The sequence below is a fragment of the Aptenodytes patagonicus genome, chromosome 1 (assembly GCF_965638725.1).
Source record: "Aptenodytes patagonicus chromosome 1, bAptPat1.pri.cur, whole genome shotgun sequence".
NCBI lineage: Eukaryota > Metazoa > Chordata > Aves > Sphenisciformes > Spheniscidae > Aptenodytes > Aptenodytes patagonicus.
Genome location: NC_134949.1, coordinates 162184330 through 162210087, shown reverse-complemented (window position 1 = coordinate 162210087; position 25758 = coordinate 162184330). Strand labels below are relative to the sequence as shown.

At 37.8% G+C, this 25758-nt stretch overlaps 1 protein-coding gene and 1 pseudogene across 1 annotated transcript in view; one reads left to right on the top strand and one right to left on the bottom strand.

The window, feature by feature from the left end:
• NALF1 (NALCN channel auxiliary factor 1) overlaps positions 1-25758 on the bottom strand; it is a 512766-nt gene that overhangs the window by 449539 nt on the left and 37469 nt on the right. The window lies entirely within an intron of this gene.
• LOC143155589 (uncharacterized) lies at positions 1281-25758 on the top strand (annotated as a pseudogene).

Here is a 25758-nt window from a genome sequence, read left to right as displayed (position 1 = left end):
CCCCAATGTAAATTGAAATTGCAAATGGTTCACCCTGCTAAAACACCACCCCTATACATTAATAAAGGAAAACCCCTATGGTCAACATGGCAAATTGATTACATTCGACCCTTTAAACCCTCCTCAGGATACTGGTACATCCTCACAGGAGTAGAGGTCATCTCAGGCCTAATTAGGGCAACTAAATGTTGGAAGGCTAATGATCAGAGCACCATTAGAGGATTATCCTCTTGGTTTTCAGGCCTACCAACCCTCTATGTCATCCAAAGTGACAATGGCTCACATTTTTCCAGCAAAGAAGTGCAAGAATGGGCAAAACAGGAAGAAATTCAATGGGTATTCCACACGCCATATTATCCTCAATCAAATGGGATGGTAGAAAGAGCTAATGGCTTTTTGAAAAGGAGTCTTAAGCCACACGAGGCCCAGTGGGATACTTGACTTTCCAAAGTACTTCATCAATTGAATAATCGGTATGGGCCCACTGGGAGCCCTGGGAGCCGAGCATTCTTTGCAAAAGCTGAGCCTGATGCTCCACCTTCTGATGAAAGAAAATATCCAATAGCATTACAGCCAGGACAACCTGTCATGGTAAATTTACAACAAATTGGAAATGTACCTATGACTTTAACTAATCTTCATGGCCCACTTGCCTGGGAAGCTACTGATAGCAGTGGTGAAAAACATAGAATTAGTGCACGATGGATTTTTCCTTCTTTTTAACAGGGTAGCCTGTTTGGACTCTCCCCACAGAAACAAGTCTCTATTTTTGTCTTACAGCACCGCTCAAGATGGCAAACAGAAATGCTGTGTTCATGTTACTATTCCAAATCCTAACAATGCTTCTTCTCCTAACCTGTGGTCAAAGAACTCTAGAGTGACCATGGTCTCAAGCTCTTGTTAAGTATACCAGGACTATGGGAACACTCCCTAGTAAGAGAGATTTAAATCTTTCCACCATGGTCATGCACAGAACTGAAGTATACTTAAAAAACAAATGGAGCTGGGATAAAAATGAAACTGATGTTAATAAAGTTCCCTGACTTCAGGGAACGGCAGGGAAAGAAATTAAAATAGGATGCTGGATGATCAATGGCTCTACCCATGAGAAGGCAACTGAGATTTCTGTGCACAACATTACATCAAACACCGCAGATACGAAATGTTGCACCTCTGAAAAATTGGACTGTTGGTACAATTTTACCTTAGTACAACCTGTTTTTGTAATCTGCCTCTGGGCTCACAGGGACGTGGGACTATCATTTGAATTTAAAATAGACATGACTGAGCCTAGTACAACAACATCCACCACTCCTCACTCAACATCCACCCTGATTGTAAAAGATAAGAAAACTCTATCCCCACAAATTTCTGCTCTATTCCCATAAATTTCTGAAATTGGACCATATGTGATCAAAAATACAGGCCAACAACAAGTGTTATTTAATCCATCATGGTCTCTTAAATGAGTAGATCTATTGATGCAAATTAATATCTCTACAATCAAACCGACCTGTTCACCAGTCCTAAGTACGTCCTATGCAGGATGGTTAACGTGGTTGCATGGACAAACCCTCACCTCACCAAAAAGATCAAGAAGAGATGTGACTGGTATTTTAGGAACAGGATTAGGAGTATTAAACAGCATGGATGCTGACATTTTAGCAAACAAAATAAGCTCAGCAACAAGTAATTTACACAAATTAGAACATCCATTGCACTATTCTCTATTGGCATTGGGAACTAACCAACAGCTTATATGATATATTGCCTGGATGGGGAAGAATTAATGAAAAGGACCAGCAATTAATTGTGAACGCACTGGATGCAGCCCAAATTAATGTCTCTCTCGCTCTTAGTTGTATTCAGGCTCAATTGTGGGTACAATCTACTGTGGCAGCGATTGTGAGAGAAGGTGAAGAAGGCATCTTACCCACTGAAATTCGAAAGGTAATCTGGGATAATGCAACTGAATTTGAAAGGGAACCCCAATCCTGGAGGCATCTAGTCATTTTCACTTATGACCCCACTGACAGTAAAGCCACAGCTTTTGTTTTAACAATATGCAATGCTTTGGTATACACCATATACCCAACCATTGCACGGGGATTAAATCACAATGGAACTGTATCCGTTAGAACAGACTATGGGCCCAACAAAATGGGAACAAATGGCAAACTATTGATGTTGATGCATGTGTTGTATGGGAACAACAGGGATTTATTTGTGAAAGTAATACCATTAAGGCACAAGACATCTGTCTTGACACTGAACAAAATGTTTGGCATTTTGAAATACATCCTGATGAAACCCCTGAAACTGTACTTACATATATATTGGAAATGGATGTGTTTGTATGAGAACCTTTTGTGATTTTATATTTGTAGGTAACATTACTGTAGATGCAAGTAATAACTCAAATATTTGTGTTTGTAATTTTACCAAAATTATGGGATGCGACTTTAACTATTCAGCTCCTGTCATGACCCACCAATTGGTACAATCTAAGTATACATTGTATCAAGATTTATTGCCTACCCCTATTGGAATGAATCTCACATTGGTGAGAAAACTGTTGCAACGTGATGACCTGAGTCAATTGCTAAAACGAATTCGGAACAACGGACAAAGAACCCTGATTACCATCCATCATGATGCAGAGATACACCATGTCCTGGAAAGACTGAAGAAAGATGGAGAACATCACTGGTGGGAAACTCTTTTTGGATGATCACCAACAGCAACTGGAATTTTGAATTTGATGCTGCATCCAATTGTAGTTTTCTTAGTTTTGACCTTATGTTTATTGCTTATAAACATTCTGTATATCAAAGTTTGGCAAAAGATGAAACAAATTCTGTCAATCCAACACGTAAAATGTATACAATCAACTGATTCTGTATTTGAATTGGTATATACCTAGCATTGTGACAGTTACTTAAACTAATCAGCTTATCAAATAATTGGACTTTTACCACTGATCTGCAATACGCCACATATTTATGACATAGAGGCAAGACGTAAACATACTACCACTCTATGAGTTGATAAAGTGGATTGACTGTAGTCACGGGGTGAAGTGTGAGGGATGCACTCGATCCCTTAACCAAACTAGCAGTAGTTTGGTACAGGCTCCAAAGGAGGTAAAGGCCTGAGGCGTGGACGGGCCAAGAACTCCCCTCGTTCCAGTCTGCTCTCTGAGAACCCACAAAGGAGCCGAGTGGCACGGTGAACATCAGTGCACATGAGCTTGGAACACCGATCATGCCATTGACACATGAATGGCGGGTGGCTTTTCCAAGACTCATTTATCAAGGAACAAAGTTAGTTGTGGGTACAAGGAGCCATCATGCATACCTTTCCCAGCGCATGTGATTTGACTATGAGCCAACCACTTCATCCCATGAATATGACAGCCTAAGTGAGCCTTCTTTGAGCTCTCCCTGCCAGGCAGCGTGGCTGCATGGCGGTGATCCCCCGTTGAGCTGGGACGCCTCTCAAGGTTGCCTCTTGAGGCAGAGAGACCTTTTACCAATGGCAGATCGTTGGTCAGTGACTGATAGCATGCTGAATTAATACTAGTGAAACATTACTAATCCATTTAACTATTAAATATTAATTACTATAAACTTTGTATAGATAATTCCATTAGACATAGACCATTGTCCAAGTCCGAGACTGAGATTGGACCTAGCCGCACCTAAGCTCCGTCAGGAGTTTAGAAAACAAGGGGGTCCACTCTGAACCTCATGACTCAACGGGAGGTCCTTCCTTACCCTCTTCATCTCCGGTCCCTGTGTGAGTCGTTCTAACACAATTCTAACTCAATTTTCCTTTGTATGTTTCTTCCATGCAGTAATTAATAAGGTGAACCTTGCCATCAAACTTACTGACCCTTGGTAAACCACTGTTAAACTTTGTTAAATTCCATCAAATTCATTGAATTCTGCCCAAATTATTATTCTACCTCAACAAAGCATATTGCTACTTCTCCTTTTTGAGTGAGGTACATTCCACTCTTTCACAACACTACCCCATCTTGTCTTCAAATGGACTAATCTAAAAGGATACTGTATATTACTGCATGTCTCTATTCCTTCTTCATTTATCAAGGGCTAAGCTGTTTCTGTAGACTTTTTGGTTCTTGCAAACTAAGGCCATAGTAAAATGAAAATGAGAGGTTCCAAGTATCGTCATGCTTGGGGAGCTTGCTGTCTCCCTGGGGGCCCAGTGGGCACTGGACTGTGATGTCACAAAATTTACTTGCAGTCAAAATCCAGGGTGAAAAGCAGAGAAGATCAACTCAGTCCACCCAGGATCCTGAAATGACAAAGAGGGACCAACACCCCCAGAAGCACAGTCCTTTCCTGATTGCCTACAGGTCCCAGGGTAATAAACTAAACTTTTTGCTACCCTTAGGAGGATACTGCAGTATCATTTTCCTGCTTTCGTTCAGAGAAATCAAGAAGGCTTTTTTACGAGGTGATATGTATATAAGATGCAGACAGAGGGGAAAATTATATCTAACATATGTATTTTTAAATATTTTACAAATAATGTTCCCCTTCTGTCTCATTTAGTGCAACATTTTCTCCCCATCCCATCTTTAGCTGAAGAGCAGGTGGAACACAAAAGGAGGGAAATGTTGGTGTACCGATCAAGAAAATCAGTCTCTGTTGGCACAGGTGTCTCACGTTTATTGTTTTTTTTCCTGGGCTAGGCAGTAAAAAACAGTGATTTTACAGCTGGGAATTTCAAATATAATTTTGTTTACTTATACTTCCTGAGATGATTTATCTTTCTCCTTTCTATTGTGAATGGATTGTATCTCTATCTTCCACAGCTGTTATATATAGCTTCACAGGCATTTCCCACTTCCAGGCAAAGGCTGTTTAAATGTATTTTGCAAGCCTATTTAATATACAGCTTCAGCTGTGGAGAAAACATATATAACAGAACTTGATTAATTTTTCAAACAGTTCTAGGTGAAACCACTGACTTCCTAACTATAAAACAACATCTCTAACAGAAAATAAGAATTTCTGTGGCATTATGAAAGTGATAAGCACAGATTTAGAGGAAAGTCTGAGTTAAACTTTGCAACTTGGAAGGGGAATTGAAGCATTTTAGTCACAACATCCTTCTAGAAATTACAGAATTTAATCTTTCCGTATAGAATAAATTCTCTGTCAAGTTAAAAGTAAATCTTCTATTTAACTGACTGATTACACTGATTTTAAAAGTGCCATTCCAAATATTAGCAAGGTATATTAAAAATGTTCAATTCAGACAGTTTCTTTCTGAGAAATTCAGCAGAAAGTTGTTTCATCATAAGCACTGGGTAATTTTCTTTGAAATAAGTATAGGGTTAATTATGTAAATACATTTGTGTAAAAATGATAAGTGATCAGAGCTAAGTTTGAGGCCTTTATAATATACATATTGCTGCTTTTATGATGAAGATATTAAAACATTTTCAGCCAGCATTAATGTACCATATTCTCCATTCTATATGAACTTTCAATCTACAGTTTTTCTTAAAAATAGCATTTGGGGTGTGCAAGCACGAAAAGTAATATCACGTTTATACTGTACAGCCCAAGTATCAATCACACCTGCTCTACACAACAAGCGGGGCAGATGAACACTGCTTCCAGTACCCAAACTAAATCTACCCAGCACTGTGGTATCCACAAGATGCTTATACATCTCAGACGGGAAATAAAGGAGATCTAAGCAAATACCTATGTTCCATAGGACTTGCTTGCAGGAGAACTTTCATTAGACCAAATTGTTCACAGGTCAATTAATATCAATATATGATATTAATATCAGCTTCATATCGTATAGAATTATAATATATTGATATTAATTGTACAACCAGTTTAGTATTCAGTATCCCTAGTATTGTGTGCCGCTGTCCTAATTTAAGAAAGCACCTAGAGTGATCAGCTTCAAACTCCCCTGTAAGGCCATATTTTTCAATACAAAAGTGCAAGAGTTTTACATTGGTTTTCCAGTGGAGATAAGCTCAGTTCAGTCGCATACTATATTAATTGCTCACAAATACTTACCTGAAGCTATGAGTTGGCAGGGGTGAGGACAGCGGGTAGAGGGAGGTGCAGTAGAACGGAGAGAGCAGGGGGCTGCTGTTTGGTAATGGGGAGGAAAGTCCAGGCAGGCGAAGGGAGTTGTCCACACTTCCATAAGTTCAAGATATTCAGCAAAAGGCACCCTCCGCTACCCAAGCAACCTTTCTGCTATGGAGACAAAAGACAAAGCTCTTCCATAACCCCTGCACCATCTCCCATGTCCCCTACTCCTTGCTCAGAGTCTTGCCCAAATTTGTCTCCCAACAGTCTGACCTCTAAAGTTCAAAAAAGGTTTATACAAGGCAACTTGTTTCTTTGCCCTGGACTATGACAAGCTTCAAGTGACCTGAGCCTGAAGCAGAGGATGGAGTGTTTATAGTGCAGCTCATTGCTCCACCTGAAACCCGAAACACTTTTTCAGTGTTCTTAACCCAAATGGAGAAGTAGGCTTTAGAGGGATCAGGATCAGGCAGAGTAGGTGGCTTTGCTTTTGAATGTGAGAAAACCTGAACAAATACATGGATGCGAAAGGAATTCCATGCAGGAACAATTTTAGAGTGTGTAACAGACTTACATTTCATGACTTCTTATTTTCATTAGTTAGGTAAACCCTTTGTAGTTAAAAGTAAAGTTTTATAGGAGTGCTGGTTTTGTCTGGGATAGAGTTAATTTTCTTCACTGTAGCTAGTATGGGGCTGTGTTTTGGATTTGTGATGAAAACAGCGTTGATAACACAGGGATGTTTTCATTACTGCTGAGCAGTGCTTACACAGAGTCAAGGCCTATTTTTGCTTCTCACCCCACCCCACCAGCGAGTAGGCTGGGGGTGCATGAGAAGTTGGGAGGGGACACAGCTGGGACAGCTGACCCAAACTGACCAAAGGGATATTCCATACCATATGACGTCATGCTCAGCATATAAATCTTGGGGAAGAAGGAGGAAGGGGGGGACGCTGGGAGTGATGGTGTTTGTCTTCCCAAGTAGCCGTTACGCATGATGGAGCCCTGCTTTCCTGGAGATGGCTGAACACCTGCCTGCCCATGGGAAGGAGTGAATGAATTCCTCGTTTTGCTTTGCTTGCACGCACGGCTTTTGCTTTACCTATTAAACTGTCTTTATCTCAGCCCACGAGTTTTCTCATTTTTACTCTTCCGATTCTCTCCCCCATCCCACTGCAGGGGAGTGAGCAAGTGGCTGTGTGGTGCTTAGTTGCTGGCTGGGGTTAAACCACAACAATAGGAAGATTTCTAAACAAAAAGGTCATTATTTCAAAATCGGATGGATGAGATGGTTTAAATTTATAAAATATTTAGTGCACCTCGTTTTTCTTTGTCTTCAATACTACAAAGGCATAAAGCTCACCTTTTTTTAAAAAGAGTGAATGCTCATTTCCAACTGTTGTAAACCAAATTAGTCTACTCAAATTTGACATACAAGTGATTTTTTTAAGTTGTCAAATAAATACATTTTTAATTAAAAAAATTGTTACATGTGGTTTTGATATTCTGTTACAACTGAAGCCTCTGTTAGTTTATATTTAATTGCAATTTAAAGTCTAAAGCTTAGCAGTACTCGAGAATTACTGGTTTGGTAAAAAAAATCAGCTCATAAGCCTGCCTTAATCAAAACCCAAAATCTAGCAACAAAATGTCATTGTGAAGTGTTTGCTTTATATACTGCTGGGAAAAAGTTTGCAATGTTAATATTTCAAAATGAATAATTTTGTAGAGTTTCTCAATGATTAATAAGCTTGCCATTTTTAATTTAAAACATGAAGCACACATTTGTATTCCTAATAATAAGTAGATGGAAGATTGTAAGTGGTTCAAGAAAATAAATCATATTATTTTTTAATGTCACGTTCTCTGACATCACGAACATCACAGTCAAGAATGACAATGCAGAATCTGCCACATTTTGTGGGGAAAACAAATTAAATGCTTCTGGTTTGACCATGAGATATCCTATCATATTCACAGAGCACGTTTCAATTTTTAGTTTTATCTTGCTGCCTTATCTCTTTCCCTTCAGCAATTTTGGTGCCTGATAACTGTTTACATCCCTTAACAGGGGCTATTATAACAATTTCTATTACCAGAAATTATTATTATTCCTCTGGCCAAAAGCCATCTGCTTATCTACCTAGGTTTTCATTCTAAAGCCATCTCCATGCTATTTCTGTGCCCACTACAACCCCACAGCTCGGCACTCACAGAGTGAGTGCCACACAGCGTGGGGAAGGCGGAAGCACAGAGTCTGTTTCCAGATGCTTCCCTCTCTGCTGCTCTGGCAGAAGGAGCTAGCAGGGCTCGCCTGCCAAACGTGGCAAAACTCCACTCCTAGCTCAGGCGAAATCTTGGCTTTGCTGAAACCCATGGCACGATGCCCATCCTCTTCAGCAGAGCCAGGCTTCTGGCTCTGCGGTGGCGATGGGGAAGGACACGACAGCCTGGTAAAGCGAGGAGGGCACCGGACAAAGGAAGGAGAGATGCCATGCACGTGGCGGGGGAGGAGAGGCTGTGAAGGAAGTCAGGTAGCGACAGACCTTAGGTCTTTGGTCTCAGTTGATGTGGTATATAAAGACGGATGATATTCACAGCATTACTGAAATTATTTATTGACCAGAGTAGGCAAAACAACACGCTCACCATTCTATTTTTCTTTATTGTCTTACGCAATTTATTCTTATGCCTAACCTGAGCCCTGTAATGTTTCATCACTGTGCTCTTTGTCCCTCTTTACCCCAGCATCTTTCTTACTACATGTCATCCTCATTCATCATGTCATATTTAAAATTTAGATGGTAAGATCTCTTGGAACAAAGCTACATCTCACTGAAGCTCCTGAACAGAGCCTGCAGCACATCCTTCTTTGCATGCAAAATAATAAAAACAATGAAAGTTTATTTTCATTGTTCTCTTCCTATAGCAAGAGATGACAGAATTAGTTTCCCCAGAATCTAATACTTTCAAGATATCACTTGATTTTGTTATCCTTGGACCCTCTACATTATGCAGTATTCCCTTCATTTTTACATTGCAGGTCTTTAAGAGAGCAGCTGAGGCAAACAATTTCAAGGATCTTTTCCCCAAAATGCACTTTCCATCCTTCATCATCACTTCAGAAACCAGAATACCGCCATCAGCTCTTCCTTGGTGAGAGACTACAGAGCTGCTTGCCACCTGCCACCTAGCTCACACCCCCTGCTAGTGACCTGCCTTAATACCAGCCCTCAACAGTTTGATTTTTGTTCTTTTTGGTTTTATTCTGTGACATGCCTCTCAACACAGCAAAAGCTTTAAAACGCCGAACTCTTCACTTTGTAAATTCTCCTTCCTTTTGATGATGTGATCCAGATTCACAGCCTCACAGAATGTATGGTGGAAAGTGATATGAGAGTCATCTGGCCAAGACACCTGTCCAGAAGCAAGAGTAACTGTACCTACACCAATTCTTGCCTAATCTCCAGTAGCCATGGAGAACTGGATATTCCTTTTTTCTGTGGCAATCTTTCACTTACTTGAAGACTGAATACCGTGCTTGTTAGCTTACCAGCACTAGCTCAGCTCATCTCCTGTGATTATTTTGCTACCAGGCTTGACATTTCTGGGCATTTTGATGTCCTTTCCTTCATTTGTTTTAAATGTAATTTGTGCTGCACCATTGCATCATATGTTTGATACTTCAGTGCAGACTCCCTAGGGCATATGTCAGCAACCCGACCAGAACAGTTTGCTGAACTGCAGGTTTATTTCTCAAACCCAAGACTATGTTTGTTGCCAGCCACCTTATTGATATAATCTTAAATGCATTTGCCAGTAGAGCCTGGTTCCTGCTTATTTGGACCTCCCAGAGGGCCAAGAGCTGCACTTTTCCCAAGCTGCCTTCCTCAGGAAGCAGAACTCTCAACTCCTGGCCCCAAAGCTGCAGCGTGGCATCCAAAATCCACCCTTCTTCCATATTATAGGTGGTGACTTCTTCCTAAACAGACTATCACTTATTCCCACCACTGCAACAGCCCTGGGACTTAAAAATTAAAGAGAAAGAGAAGCTTGTAAACTGCAGAGGGGACTAGCAAACTCAGCATGCATAGTAATAACATTTTAACATCTATTAATTCACACACAGACAATTCTGCAACCGTCAAAACCCATCAGCACTTGAAAATAAATTCACAGGAAACTAGCAGCCTTTGATGTTTTCCATACCCTTAGATGACTACCCTAGCACTAAAGTCCAGGGGAAAGTCTGACAACTCTCAGGGTGGAGAGTAAAGGCTGCAGAAGAAGACATTTACAGGGAAAATGAAATTATACGGAGTAGCACAGGTAAAGATGCTACAGGCAGAAAGGATTTTGGTAAAGTTTCCCTCCTATTCCTTCAGTATTACTCCCTAAACTACTGCTGAATTGCAAGGATGGCCGGAGGTTTACAGATAACCTTGGTCATGCAAGTTTGTCGCTACACCTAATAAATTCTCCCTCTTCTACTAATTTGGTATATTAACAAATAAAAATTTTATTCTAGTTCTCAGTAATTTTACAAGTGAACACAAACTAAAATAACATATTATTTAAATTAATAAGAATCTGTAAAAGTATTCTCAGAATTCTGTAATAATCTATGTCCAACTATTGCTTAAAGTTGCCGATTTCATGTGAAACTATTTAGAAATGGAAGATAGTTACAATGCAAAAGAGAGAAACTTTATTTTCAAAATCTCAAAATTATAAATTTCATATATCATATTTTTCTGTAAAGTTCAGCGATGAGGCTATGGCTTATTGTCCTTGTCTCATTCCCTTTGTGTTCCTTTGCCAGGCTTTCCAGGCAGCAGCAGTAAACATCTTCCCTACCACAGTATCAGCTGCAATGTTACTTTTTTCGGGAGAGACCTTCTTTAAAGCTCCGGTGGTTGATATGCACCAATGCTATAATTTACTCCAAGAAATTATTGGATAGATTGTGAAATAAATTATAGAAGAAACTGGGGTTTTTTACTCATAAAAACTTCGAGACTTTAATTAATCTTTCCACTCTGAATGGTATGATAAATCAAAATCAGAGATTTTTATGAATCCAAATAAAAGAAAAAAATTAACCAAGTTAAGCAAAATACTTTAATAATTTATCTTAACTTAGATGTTCTAGACTTTTTTCCTTTAATTTTAGACTTCTGACATGAAAAATATTTTTTTTAACTTCGAACTCTTAGCATGCAAATTATCAATATTTCATTTTAAAATCATTTGATCGTTAGAGGCATGCTAAATATCAGTTGCCATTCATACCAGAAGTATGGAAACTAGCATGTTCTCTGAACTTTCCACTTCCCTACAAATGCTTTAAATATAAGAACAAAACAAAACTAAACCCCAGAACAAATATATTTCATTGAAAATTTTCTGTCCATCTATAGTAAAAAAAAAAAAAAAAAAGTTCCATAATTAAATTATTTCCTCTGAGAACATAACAGGTAAAATGAGAGGGGGGAGGACAGAAAAGAAAAAGAAATCGGAATCTGGGGGCTGTTGCGGAGAGGTAGCACCTGACATGCTTTAAAAAACTGTATTCTGCTCCCATTGTGTCAGGTTAGCACTAAATACCAAAGGCCAATTTTTTTACTTCCTGGGAATCTTTCCTATGTCATGCTGATGCATTTATGTTTTACACAAATTAACATGTGACTGCTAGACTAGATGGCTAATGGAATACATGTTTAATAATGTGAAAGCTCAAAATCACTTAAGTGTGTTAAATGAGGTAGCATCACCTCCCCTGCCAAAAAGGCTGCCAGTGGCATGTCAGAGACAACATACTTTCCAAATGAGTCAACTAGGAAACAACGGTGTCTCACTCTAGGAGGACAAGAAGATTCCCAGAAAAAAGGCTGCCTCGTTCAGTCATATCCTCCGCGTCTCACAGAAGTGCTGCCAGACAGTTACCTTGTGCAGAGGACTACATGGGAAGAGTGTAATACATCACTCACAGCTCCAGTGTCCTTATAAACCCAGCCAGCTTATCCAAGAAGAGACACTTACAGCAGTTGCCAGTAGAATCAATAGACTGAAATTAATCATCTGCTGGCTGAACTCAGAAGCCAACGTGTGCTGGAGTCAGGGAAAACACAAGAGAGTTGCGCTTTTTATCTGCTTCAAGATTGTCTTTGACAGTCTCATAGTCAACATAATTTGAGAACTCCATAATATTGTTCAGCTATGCCAAGCCTGAATGATCACTTTTGGATGTTTACATAAGACAAGGGCCACCAGAGGACCTCCTCTTTTCCTTTTTCCCAAGGGTGTAGGGAAAGGAGGAGAATCTCATGTCCACTGTCCCATGGCAAGAGACTCTCACGGTTCCCAGTAGAGCATGGGGGGTCTAGCAGAAAGATGAAGGAAACCCAGGACTGGTTTAATCACAGTCTTCTTGTCTGATCCTAAGGAGTCAAGCTCTGTACCTAGTGACTCACTTTACCATCTGCTCAACATCATAGGAGTACTGTGAGGATAAATACATTATGAGTAGGAGGCACCAAGTTACTACAGTGATGAAGGCAATATAGTATGTCGGCTACCAAAATGAAGGTGTAATTGTAGCTTATGCTACATTCTTCTGCAATAGTAGTAGAGAAAAGCCAGCATAGGCTTTAGTAGGCGGTAGCTGCCACAAAAAATATTTTCCAAAGAAGTTGAGAAGCTACATAAGAGATATGGATTCTATTTAGTGATAAATTTACTCACCTCAGAAGAAGAGACTCGGGTTCAATTTCCCATACCATCAGCTGTTTGTTTACATAAACTGGAACAACTTCAACAACAGAAATATAGAATAATCCACAGTCAGTCCAAAAAGTACCCAGTAGGCACTCAATTGGGCTGGGCTGTACTTGGCTTCAAGATCTTCTTCTGAATAAGATGAAATAAGAAATTGAATCCATGTCTTGTTTGTTCCATGACAACTATTTTGTTTTACAGTTTCAGCAATTTTAAGAAGTACCATTTTGATTTTTCTCTCCATAAAATATTTCTTTTTGAAATTACATCCTTGTCACTTGTATCCTGATGAGCTTTTATTTCTTCTGTTGTGAAGAGGACAGCAAGGGCAGCTTTGAATCTGAGAGACAAGTACCCCTTTGTACCCTCAACAACTTCTTAGCTTCTTCTATACATCGCCACAGCAGTTTTTTATTTCACTCTGTTACTGAGAGCATCTTGGTTGCTGAGGTATTTTGCTGTGGTGACCACCACACTCTTCTCTTAATATTTGCTTGTTATTTTTTAGTTCTATGGCTGTCCTTATATATAAAACATATGAACTGTTAAATTCTGCTGATGACTCTCAAGATGGACTGTCTGTGATGAAAAACTTACATCAATCTGTGACTCAATATATTTATCTACAAAAACAATTAGAATTAGCTGCCTCTGTTGCCAGGGTTTGCTCAATCTTAATCATTTTTGAAAAGAGTTCTGAGTTCCTAAAATTAAATGTGCTATACAAATGAAATGCATTTTCTTTAATCTTTCTGTTTTATTTTAGGTGTTTCTTTCCTTATTTGTTTATTAACAATGTGAGATTATTGTTGGAAACTAATGAACAATTTACATGTGTATTTATTTTATTTCTTGTACATGGACTTCTTTAGAGACTTTCCAAACAGTTATCCAACCTTTGAATAAGACTTAATTTTACTTTTTTACAACCCACAGACAAGTCACTGGCAAGAAAGGCAAGCAAGCCTTGCTGCTTACCAAGGGTGAGCACTAACTGCCTAAAAAAAAAGCTGCACGTCCAACTTGGCCACGATCAAAGGAATTATTCCAATGCTTCAACACTTACTCCTTGAACTTAATGTGTCAGGCTGCCACCATGGGAACACTACCTTGGTCCAGTGTAATTGAATTACAAAGAGATTTACTTTGTGCCTTTTGCCTTTTTTCCACCAACTGGTATCTGTATAGGTCTTACAGAAGAACAGTTTTGAGAGGAGACAATTTCCACAGAATAATGATTTCTGGTAATTTTCACAAATACAAATGCATATATTCTCCCTGTGGATTTAAGCTCCTAAATTATGTTCTTTTCTTCAGGGTATTGACTAGTTTAATACTCCTTTAATGTTCTGTATTTGGAGAAACTTTATAATTTTCAGGAAGGATTAGGTGAAAAATTAATTTCTTCTATGAACAGCAAAGATGAAAGGAACTTTTTTTTCTCAGAATTTGAAATCCACATTTTTATTTGAAAAACAGATTAGCTAATAGTGTTGGGAACAACTCAGTCCCACTGTGCGATCCTAGGACGTAGCAGTGTGAAACCTGTTACTCCAATGTTTATTCATACTTTCAGGCACTCAGCAGGTGGTAAAGGCCTTAAAGCATCTGAGCAAACAGGGTATTGGAATTACCATTTCATGTCATCTCTTATCTGGGCAAATTTCTATTTAATCTTAAAAAGCTGATAGCACTTTAAAAATAACTTTTTCTGTCCTTTTTTTTTTCAGATTACTTGTCAGTAATTACATATAACATGCTCTTCTCCCAGTTTGCATTCCAAATTGCAGATGTCTGCCTATAGGCCTTGATAGGAGCAGTCATCTTCATTAGTAGTAATGATTTCACATGTACCTGAAATATCCCTTCTACTCTACGTGAGCTGCTGCAAAAAGTACTCAAACAAAATACACAAAAAAATGTCTAGCTGTGATAGACTGCATAGGAAGTAACCTGACAGACTGAAAATCTGGAACAGGTTGCCCAGAGAAGGTGTGGATGCCCCATCCCTGGAAGTGTTCAAGGGCAGGGTGGACAGGACTTTGAGCAACCTGACCAAGTGAAAGATGTCCCTGGCCATGGCAGGGGGGTTGCTCTAGGTGATCTTTAAAGGTCCTTCCAACCCAAACCATTCCACGATTCTGTAATTCTATGAAAATGATGTACACTTCAGCCAACAGCTGATCTTTGTTTGCTCACAAAGCTTAGCTTTTTTTCTTTTTCTTTTAATCTTTATAAGCATTATTCCTATATGCTAGGAAAAACAAACCAAATATAACCAGGATTGAATAGGTTGAAACATGTCAGGAGCTTGTGCACTACAACAGAAGCATCTTTTAAAGAGCAATTGTTAATGATACGATATGAGTAGCAGCAGGCCGATGGATGGCGATGCAACAGCAGCCTAACGTGGCCTACCATGACAGTTTTCTGGGAAGACGTCAGTTCTCAGGCCAGATAAACACTCAGGACATGAGCAACAAGGAGTGACTAGTTAACTAACCTGACATCTAGGTCTCCCTTCCCAACACTACGCCAGGCAAAACAGGACTTTGGCTACACTGATCAAATATAGCAAATGAAAACAGTTTTAAAATAGATGGTATGTGGCAATTTTTCCACATTTGTTTACATAGACTATTCTAGTTCAGAACCTGGGGTATGTTAATGTGACCTAAATTAAAGTGCAAGTATAGAGGTGGTTATTGTTGGCTATCAACAGCTATCAGCGGTAAAGCTAACTGGCCCACTGCTGCAATTAATTTTTTAGCTTTCCACCATTGTGTAACAGGACCGGGGGCAGACCAGTGCAGTAAAACACTGGAAACTATTCCTGCAGAGATACAAAAATATGCAGAGATTCTTCACTAGAGTTCTGCATTTGCCTGTTCGGCTCTTATGCATGCACTGTATTTCTTAAGACATGCAGGTTTTGCAAGTGCCAGGCCTTTTTTTCTCAAAAAGAAAAAGGAAGTTCTGATCTAGATTTACCAAAACATTTAAGAAACTCTTCTCAGATTCATGCAGTAATTTCAATTGAAAAACATCCTGAAAAAAGATGTCCAGTTGTGTGTTTATGGATCTTAAATCAAATGTATTTTCATTTTACTAAAGCTTGTTACAAATACTTCAGTTTAACTCAGAAAATGTTAAAAACCACTTTGAATATTAAATTAAACATTTTGAATCATCTGAATTATTATATTTTCTTTTTTTTTTTTTAAACTGCAAACATAACTTTGGGGGTGAATCAAAAAATTTTATAATCTTTTATGATTTAACTGAAGAATATGAAAATCAAATATTTGTAGAGATATACCTCAGATTAATCCTTCTAGAATTTTTAAAATAAAAGATTGAGCGAGACTAAAAGGCATGATGCATTCTGATTCATATTACTTTGCACAAGGGAGGTACAGACTCACATATATCCAAAGGATAGTCATGCCAATATTCAGCCTGTTTAACCATTTCTTTGGATAAACATGGTATTTTAGTCTCCAATGCTATCTTCATAGCACTTTTCCCGATTCCTTTCAGTAATAAACAAAACTCTTCTCTGCCTTCACCACAAACTCTTACATCTAAGGTACATTCCGTCCCACTTAGTTTAGAGAATAGCACTTAAGAGAGAGTGTATTTCTAGCGAGTCATTAGTTCTTGCATGTTACAAGTAATGGTCAAGGTTCATTAAGTGCATGAAACATCCTCAGAAAGATGATAGCTGGAGCTACAGTTAGTATAATTGTGATGTGAAAATTATTAAGACAGTGGAATCTTCTTTATGGATGAGTGTCATACACAAGATGTTCCTAATAATTAGTCAGAAAGGTTTTGGTTTTTACAGTTCAGACCAGCACACAGTTCACAACACCACAGCAAAATACAACAGAACATGACTAATTAATGGCACTGCATTTACCTATTTTATTGTGAAAAAGCACTTTACTATTACTTACAGCAAACTATACAGCAGATATGTTAGAAAAAGGACTCAGCAATCTACATACTACTCACAGCGAAAGGCTGAGCTATAGATTAATTCTTTAGACAGTGTCTAGAAAATATTAATAAAAGCTTTATATCCACAAATTGAAATCATACATTTCCTATTTTATGTTGCAAACAGCATAAAAATATTAAGTACTTTGGAGATTTAACATTTTATTGGAGCTATATCTCTGCCCTTAAAACAGGGTTTCTTAAAAGAATGTGTCTGAGAAGCTTTCCAGTTGGTGAAAGGAAAAAAGCAGTAGCAGAAATTTTCATTTTTTTAAAAAATATGCTTTATAAAATATTCTATAAGTCTTGCAACATCTCTTTTTATGTTTGCAGGTTTTCTAGAATATTATGTATTAGATATCATTGACATAGGTGCAAATGTGTTTGTGAATGTGTATACTAGCAGATGGATGCATCAAAATGGTGTTATGCATGATATCTCCTGAACTTGGATCATCCGTCAGGAGGGTATCTCCCAGTGGAATACCAAGAACTCTCCAAATTTCCCAGTTTTGGTTCAATAATCCCATCTGACATCAGACCAGTTATCTTTATGGAGATAGAGCTGCTAGTGGCCCGGATTTTAATCTCACCTGAAAGGCAGGTATGGTTTGCATAGGAACTCTCTAATTTTATGTGAGCAAAATCAAAAACACTTCTCTTACAATGGCTTTAAAAACAATATCTGTTTAAATCCTGTCTTTATTTGAAATATCATAATTTTAAGGAATACAGCTCAGCTATTTTTGACCATATGATTTGCCTTATGCTCACAAATTCAAATCAATAGCGATATGGCAGAATATTAATTTATTTTATAATAAGCCTATGTCAGCCAGTAAATTAAAAATTTAGTAGTAAGAATTTTTTCCAGCATTCATATACACTTTTCTAAAGCACTAATTAGTTTTTAAAAGTTAACAGCAGCAAAGTGATCAGTGACTAAGTAAAAGCTGCATCCATGTAAGTTTTATTGCCCAGCAATAAAAAGCTCTAGCTTTTAACTTGGGAGTTTTACACTGCATCAGATGAAAGCCCAGAACTAATTAGCCGTATCACCTCATTACATCAGCCTACTACTAACTGTGAAGTTAGCTATGTAACTTGTAAGGTTTTACCTGTATACATTTTTAATATATGACAGTATGTATACATACATGCAACTTACCTTCAGTGCAAGCTTTACATTTTAATCAATACAAAATCCATTTTTCTTACGTCAAAAATGCCATCCAACTTACTGTCAACTGTAAAAGGATTTATGATGCACCATTAAACATGGGGGTGGACAGATTGTTCTGATACATAGCTTTCTACAAAGAGACCTTTGTATGTTTTGCTTTCACGGGTATAATATTCAGCAATTAATCCTAAGTTAAACAGAGCTGGGAATCTTGGTTTCAGTAGGATACTCACAAAATTTCAGAGCAACAATTTTACGAGTAAAGGAAAAAATCAATTGGCATCACAGGCAAAGGATAACAGTGTATATTAGGAGGGAGAGAGCAATGAACCATGTATGTTAATCTCATATACTTTGACCACAAGGGGCACACACTACCAAAGCAAGCATCGGCCTCCCCAGTGCTTAAGTATACATTAGACTGCATCATTAGCGTGTTTTCCTTACAAATAAAATATGGAAGAGAAAAAAATAAAAGGGAATAATTATACATTAATATGACCAATAGTTTCAGATTTTATCTGAAACCAGAAATGCTCAGCTCATTTAATTTGCAGTAGAAAATCCAAGAACATTACTTTTCATTATGTACATTTAATAATACCTGGATAAAAGATGTCTACGCCACAGTCTGTGGAAAGCAGTGCCTTAGAGATCATTGTTAATTTTGAAAGATTCACAATGTATTGGATTATTTTGAGTGAAGAGTTCATGGCTGTGAGCAATTGCAACAAATGGCATTCAATTTATCATATATGTTAACATTATGTGATATAGATAATACGATCTTATTTATCTTAATATATATCATGGATCATATTCTTTCTTAATACCTGTGTATCCAAGGCTTTTTAAAATTTTGTTTACATTTTAGCAAACAAACTGAGAACCATCAGCTATGGCCAGTTCTGCAACACCACAGTGTCAGTAAAACAGTGACACAAGGCACACGCATTTCGGTACACAGGGGTGCAAAAGCAGTAATAAAGCAACAGGTATCAATCTGCTACAGATGCTCCCGAGCAAGGGGGTAAAACAAATGGTTCCGTTTCATGTCCAAATTCCTTGCAAGACCCATGGTATCTGAAGCATCAAACTACCGCCAGTCAATGCAAGTGAACCTGTCGATTTCAAATCAGAATCAAAGCCTTAACATCCCCAAGTAATTCTTGACACTGCGCTGGAGACCAAATTCTGACACAGCGTAACTTGGCGCATTGCGTGCTACTGAAATAAAGGCTGGTAGGAAAATTTACAGCTGATATAATAACGTTTCCTGAGCCTGATGCAAATGTCTGGTTTGTCACTTAAAAAGACTCTAAAAGAATCAGATTTACAAAATTAAATTACTGCATATAATGCTTCAGTGCATAGATTAGCCATGACCTTTCTTCATCTGATGACTTTCTAAACATGATGGACATTGACCTGCGGCTCAAAATTGAAGAGAAGGCATTTAGGATTTGAAAATACAAATTAGGCTAATTCATATGTGGTGCTAAAGTAAGGTGTGCAATTTAATTTTGATAATTCTGTCAAAACATTATTCAGTTGTAACTGTACCTTCCTAAATGTGGGATGATAATTTCCTTTACAGGAAATAACTCAGAAAGGTTTCTAAGGAAACCAGGCAAGCACACCAAACTAATATCAGGTTTTATATGACAGTGAATGCCACACAAGGAGAGTTGGAAGAGAATTTTCAAGGGAAAATGCTGTAAATGTGAATAAAGATAAATCTAGGTTTAAACACTGACTCTGTTAGAGAATTCCCTGCTTCTTACTTGAGATATCTCACTAGGTTAAGCAAAAAGAGGTATCCAGCACATGAACATGAACATGAACATGAACATGAACATGAACATGAACATGAACATGAACATGAACAGCGGCGGCATGTGGGAGACAACTTCTTTGGTGGAATCCAAATGCAATAGAAGGAAGGAGAGAAAAGGAAAGTGCAGATTATTTTAATGACAAACACTTTTAGAATGAGCAAAGCAAGAGAAATGGGAGGAATCTCAACACTGCAGTAATGACAGAAGCTTTCATGGTTTGACTATGGTCAGCTAAAAATGTGGTCAAAGGAGACAGAAACTGCAGGTAAGGAAATTAGATAGGAGTCTTTTTTCATGTACAAAGCATGTCCAGCCTGAATGCCGTTAAAAATCAGACTCCCAAAGAGAGAAAAGGGGAGAGAGGAGAGAGGGTCTGGATTTTTTATTTTTTCAAACTTCAGAGATACTTGAGTGCTTCTAACACAGCCTCGAATGTCTTTAATTACATATTCCTCTGTGGAGGTTATTCCTTGCTTGCTTCCCCAGCAGAGCTAACCTGAACGAGCGGAATCCCAGCGACAGGGGAGCTCAGATGGATAATGTGTAAGGGACCAGAACTGGGGGGCGGTGAGGTTCAAGCACTATGGGGCACTGACCAGGATTTAAGGTGTCCTGCTATTTAGGGTGCAGGTGCAGCGTCTTTTAAAAAAAAAAAAAAAAATCAGGCTGGAGGCATAAGGTTTTTTCCCCTAGATGAAGGAAGGGAGAAGGGGCAAATGCAGCCATCCTTGCTGGGAACTGGGAGCAAAGCAGGTGACTCTACACAGCTCTACCAAGGCAGGTGTTAACCGTGAATAATAAAGAGGCTCTGTGCGCCAAACTGAGCATCTCTGACAAATGAAAAAGAGAACAACTGATATAAATGTTTGCGATTACATGCAAGGTGAGCTTTCCAGGCAGAATTAATGCCTTCCATTAGATCACCTCATGTTGTTGGGAAAAGTCACACTTCTGGGGAATGCAAACATTCCCTCGGGCATCGACGGTTACATCCAGATTAGGGGCCAATGGGAGATCACCTGCAGTGCAAGGCAACTCACTTTTCACCCACCTCCCAGGCTTTCTTCCAGTTGAAACCAAGGTGCAGGAATAGAGAGGACCATGGTGGTGTATACTGTACTTCCAAATAAAATAACCCTGGGGTATGCCCTACTGATCTTAGTAACTGGGAAGATCTCTCTGATCCCATAGGTATAACCAAGCTTGTGATCATGTAGGTGTCATAGCATATCATACATATCATATCACATTATATATTCCTCTAGATTTACATTTTTCTGAAGATATTTCAGAGTCTAAGCCCCTATTGATGGGATCTAGATAACCAAATATCAAGTTTTAAGTTCTCTGTTTATTCAAGATACAGTCTTTGGGTTTCTTTTCAATAGATTGTCTCATGATTAATAAAAGCATATTACTTTTTATGTGACTTTGGTCTTTCTTTTGCTGGGTACTAGGCATTTCTACTATGGGTACTAGCTGCATTTCAAGTTCCAGTCATAGGACTCTTTCTAATTTTTATTTAATATCTGATTTGCTTAGCTGGACAGCTTTCAACTAGTATGATGCATCAAAATCACTCTAAATATCATTATTAATATCTTAAGAGCACACAAATCTTTGATTTACAATATTAGATATCTCTTCTCTCATGATAAATTATATACATTATTTTATTTACCACTGCTTGGATATCTTTATCACATTGTAATCCACTGGGATGTAATATGTCATTTGCAGCTTCAGGCACATGTCCTTTGGATTACTCTATTATAAAGAGATAATTGCAGAAATTTTGAATAAATTATTTCATTTATAAACTATTTTATCACATACCATGAATGCAAATGGAACAACTTAATAAGGTTGCTTCACTACACCTCCTGAAAATATTCACTTATTAAACACATAGATAGCTTTTTTACCTTCCTTATCCAGTGGTGTGTTTGATTAGCAGCCTACTATGTTTGAGATTTTTGAGATCCATGCTGGAACTGATTTGGAAGTAAAATTATTTTAAAAACAAAAATATCAGGATATGTTTAATTATGATCAGCAGATCTTTATCCAGGAATTCCTCTGTGCAGGTAGCAAAAATCTCAATGTTTTGGGTGCAGCCACCCACAGGGTCTTAAATATGCCCTTATAAACAGGGAGAACATGTCCCCTTTACCTGAACTTTGCAGAGAATGAATCCTTTAACAATCTTTACGCCTTAAAAGCAGGCAACAGAACATGTTTTGCTGTCACAGATGAAAATTTTTGGTGAGAAGAAAGCTTTTGTATTTTTGCTCCAGAAAACAAAACAAAACAAAACAAAGAGCAAGCATTTCCCTCTCAACTTATGAAAAGGGAATCCCTGTTTATCAACCCATCTGCAGAAGAAGGAAGAGATGTTTATTTGGATCTTGCTGAAGAAGGGAATGAATTACCTATTTTCTTGTCAACAAATCAGGCCCTCAAGATTTATGTCTGACCTTAAAGTAAAAGTTACATCCTTATTAAAAGATATTTAAATATATATTTGTCCTTTTGAAAGTCATATTTTTTCTCCTTTTTACAAACACACACACATATTTAATGCATATCTAGGCACTTGGTGATTTAACATCATATGGGCACTGAAAAGGAGAAATTACTGTAAATCATAAACAAAGTACTACGCCTCCTCCCTAAAAAAAAAAACCTTAAGGCAAAAACAGTCAACAGTTTAACTAGTAAAGGCAGATGCTAAAGGGTCACCTATTTTCCATCTTGCCATCATTGCCAGAATAGTTCTGTAGATATAAGGAGCAAGCCACTGAGCCAGATCCTGCTGTTCAAGAAATATGTTTCACAGCCAGGTAATTGCTTTCCTCAGACTGTTGTACTAAAAGGAGGGGAAAGACAGACAAAAACCTAACTGTAATGCAATAGACTGTTTCAAGAGGATCTGGTCAGAAAATGTTTTGGGTATCTGTTTTATTTTAACAATCTGTAACTACGTATTATCTTCAATAAAAAAGTAAACTTTCAAAATAAAATTCCACCAGTGTTAGACCATAAGCAATGCTGTAGATTATAATGTACCATAAAGATCAATAATGTCACTTGGAAATGAAGGAGTGCTATTAAAAGATAACCAAATTACTGTATATACGCACATTTGAGAGAAATGTCTGCATACTATACATACACATTTTTATAAACTTCAGTCTTAGCTTATATTATTTTTCTTTTTTTCTTCTTTTTTTTTTTTTTTACATTTTACTCTACATCCTTTGACAAAGAGGATTCCTGTAATATCATTTCACTACAGGACACTTCTAAACATTTTCATAAGACACTTACAAAGCCTAGATGCTGATGTTACAAAGGATCAGGTAAGCACTCAAAAAAAGTTTCACTTCTTTTACAAGTTTTTATAAAACAGGCTGAACTAACACGTTTCCTCTACCCCCAGAAGTCCACCATATCTCAACAGGCTGAGAGGCAATATCATTTGCAGGAAAAAGTTACAACTGGTCATTGCGTTCTGTAAAACCCTATTTATAACAGTGCCACACAGTTAAAAGGTGGACTTTGAAGGAAAACAGATCTCCATCAGACTCCTCCATTAGTAAAGAAACAAACAAGTTATGAATGTCACAGACTTATATTTTCCCATTGGTGAACAATTTACGTAAAGCACTATTTTAATCTCTAATATTGAATACGAACATTGATTCTGCCTATCCATTTGATGTTCTTTAAAATTATAGGTCAAATCCTGTACATTGTAAAATCAATTACTTAACCTTGCTGGAAAAAGAAAAAAAAAAATCTTATTGTTGTGAGGGGTAGAAATTATTTATATGTGACAGATATTCATTGTATTAATGGCTCTTTCTAAATGATGGATTCATATATGCAACAATATATCAAACGAAGTAGCTCAGGCTTATTCTAGTGTCCTTGTTTGAAAATTTGAGATTGTCTTGCTACAGTATGGTCAGATGTTGCTGTTTCTCTGTCCTGAAGAACAGATGAACATTGACTTTGTGTAGGTGTCATATTTTCACACTTCTGGTTTTTTACTGTTTATGCAAAAAAAATATTTTATTATAGGTGGTTTTTATGAAATGATGTGCTGTAATTTTACCACAACAACACTTGCGGTTCTAATCAAGTAAGTTGGAGCCTGATATTGTAACAGGGTACCCAAGATCGAGCTCTGTGTTTACTCTGTCTTCAGTGGCACATGCATGAGGGATTCAATACAACACCTGGTCTTTTTATTGTGTTTTTTGTCTGTGCAGGAAGGAAAAGAGCCAATGTCTTGGATGATGGTTTCTTACATTTGAAAAAGTAGGAGAGAAGCTTTAGTGGCATTTAGATGCTGCAGATGTAAATTGAAGAGCAAAAAGCAACACAAATATCACAATAAGTCAGCAAGTCAGGAATCGGTCATGGGTTTTGCCATGCAGAGCATCTAGACATCTCCTTCACACATTATAAACTTCTCCCTCTGTTGGGTATCTGTTTGAAAAATTGCACTAGTGCATATCTGCAGACTCAGATCTGCAGTGCATTGAAAGCAGTAAAATAGTTTATGTTTGATTATCGAGACAGATATTCTAGACAGAAGCCAAACTTCTGGCTCTTTTTTCCAACTTCAGAGGAACAATGTCAGTTTACGATAGAAAATAAATTGGCCTATTAAAGAAAAAGATGGATAAAACCTGCAAAATGAAAAAAAAAAAAAAATCTCTTTGCCTCTAATTTAGAGATGGCTAAACCAATTTAAACTAAAATTCGTTTTCCAGACTCTCACAGGATGAAATCCCTTTCTAACAATTTTGTTGTTACAATAAAGCCTTGAAAAATCAGAACTTATAATGGAAGCTGTGATAGACCATTAACTATAGTGGATGCCACCATAAAATAGCAGGGAAGCTGTCAGTGGGAATACAATTTTCAAGGGATTTACTTTTGTAGTTATATAAGAATATTAAATAAAGGTAATATAACACAGGAAACCCGACTGCATTAATTTTACTTGACAGGTTTTACTGTACCTGTTTTCCTTCAAAGCCCCTTTTCTCATTTCTTCATCAGTATTTTCTCAATAGGTAAAAACTCTTCAAACAAATGTAGCAAACTGGACCATTATACAAAGAAGAACTCATAGAAGCATGCTTAAACCTGAGAATCCAAAAAGCGTTCTGGTCAATTCCATGTGTTTTCAAATGCTAGCGCTGTCTTGCTGCTGGGACATACCTGACTGGACATTTCCAACAGATGACCGGTGTTGGGAAGAACGCAATAGGGGTGAAAATGGAAGTTGCCTCCAAAACTCCATCAGCTCCTCTGAAGGGCGAAAGGTATCTGACCGTTTCTCACGTCAGTAACCATTTGATGTGCGTTAAACATTTTGCCCACTATTGCCTTCTTTATGGTATAAACTGTGCTGCTAAGGAGCCGTGGCTTTTCAGTCTCTCTCTGGTTCAAAATTAATACACTCTCTAGAGTGACTGGGTTTTGTGTTTATTTTGGGGTTTCTCTCATTCTTGTTTGTTTTTCGTACAGGAATAGACCTGAACTAAAATACAAGGCAGACATAATCACACACATGGACTGCATGAAGCAGACTGTCTCTTCCAGATCAAAGCAGAAAGCAAATCATAAAGAAATTAAGTTAAATTAAGGAAATTTATAACTTGGTCTCTTGTTAAATTTTATCCTGTCCGCTCCACATTTTTGCAGGCTGCGCATGGAAGCAAAAATAAATAATGGATTGTCACTGAAAGCATACCAGAATCATCACAGATCTCCAGAGGAAATGAGTTTACAGGTAACAAAAGCTGTTGGGTCTGCCTGGTTAAGGAGGATATTTGCAGGAGGCTGA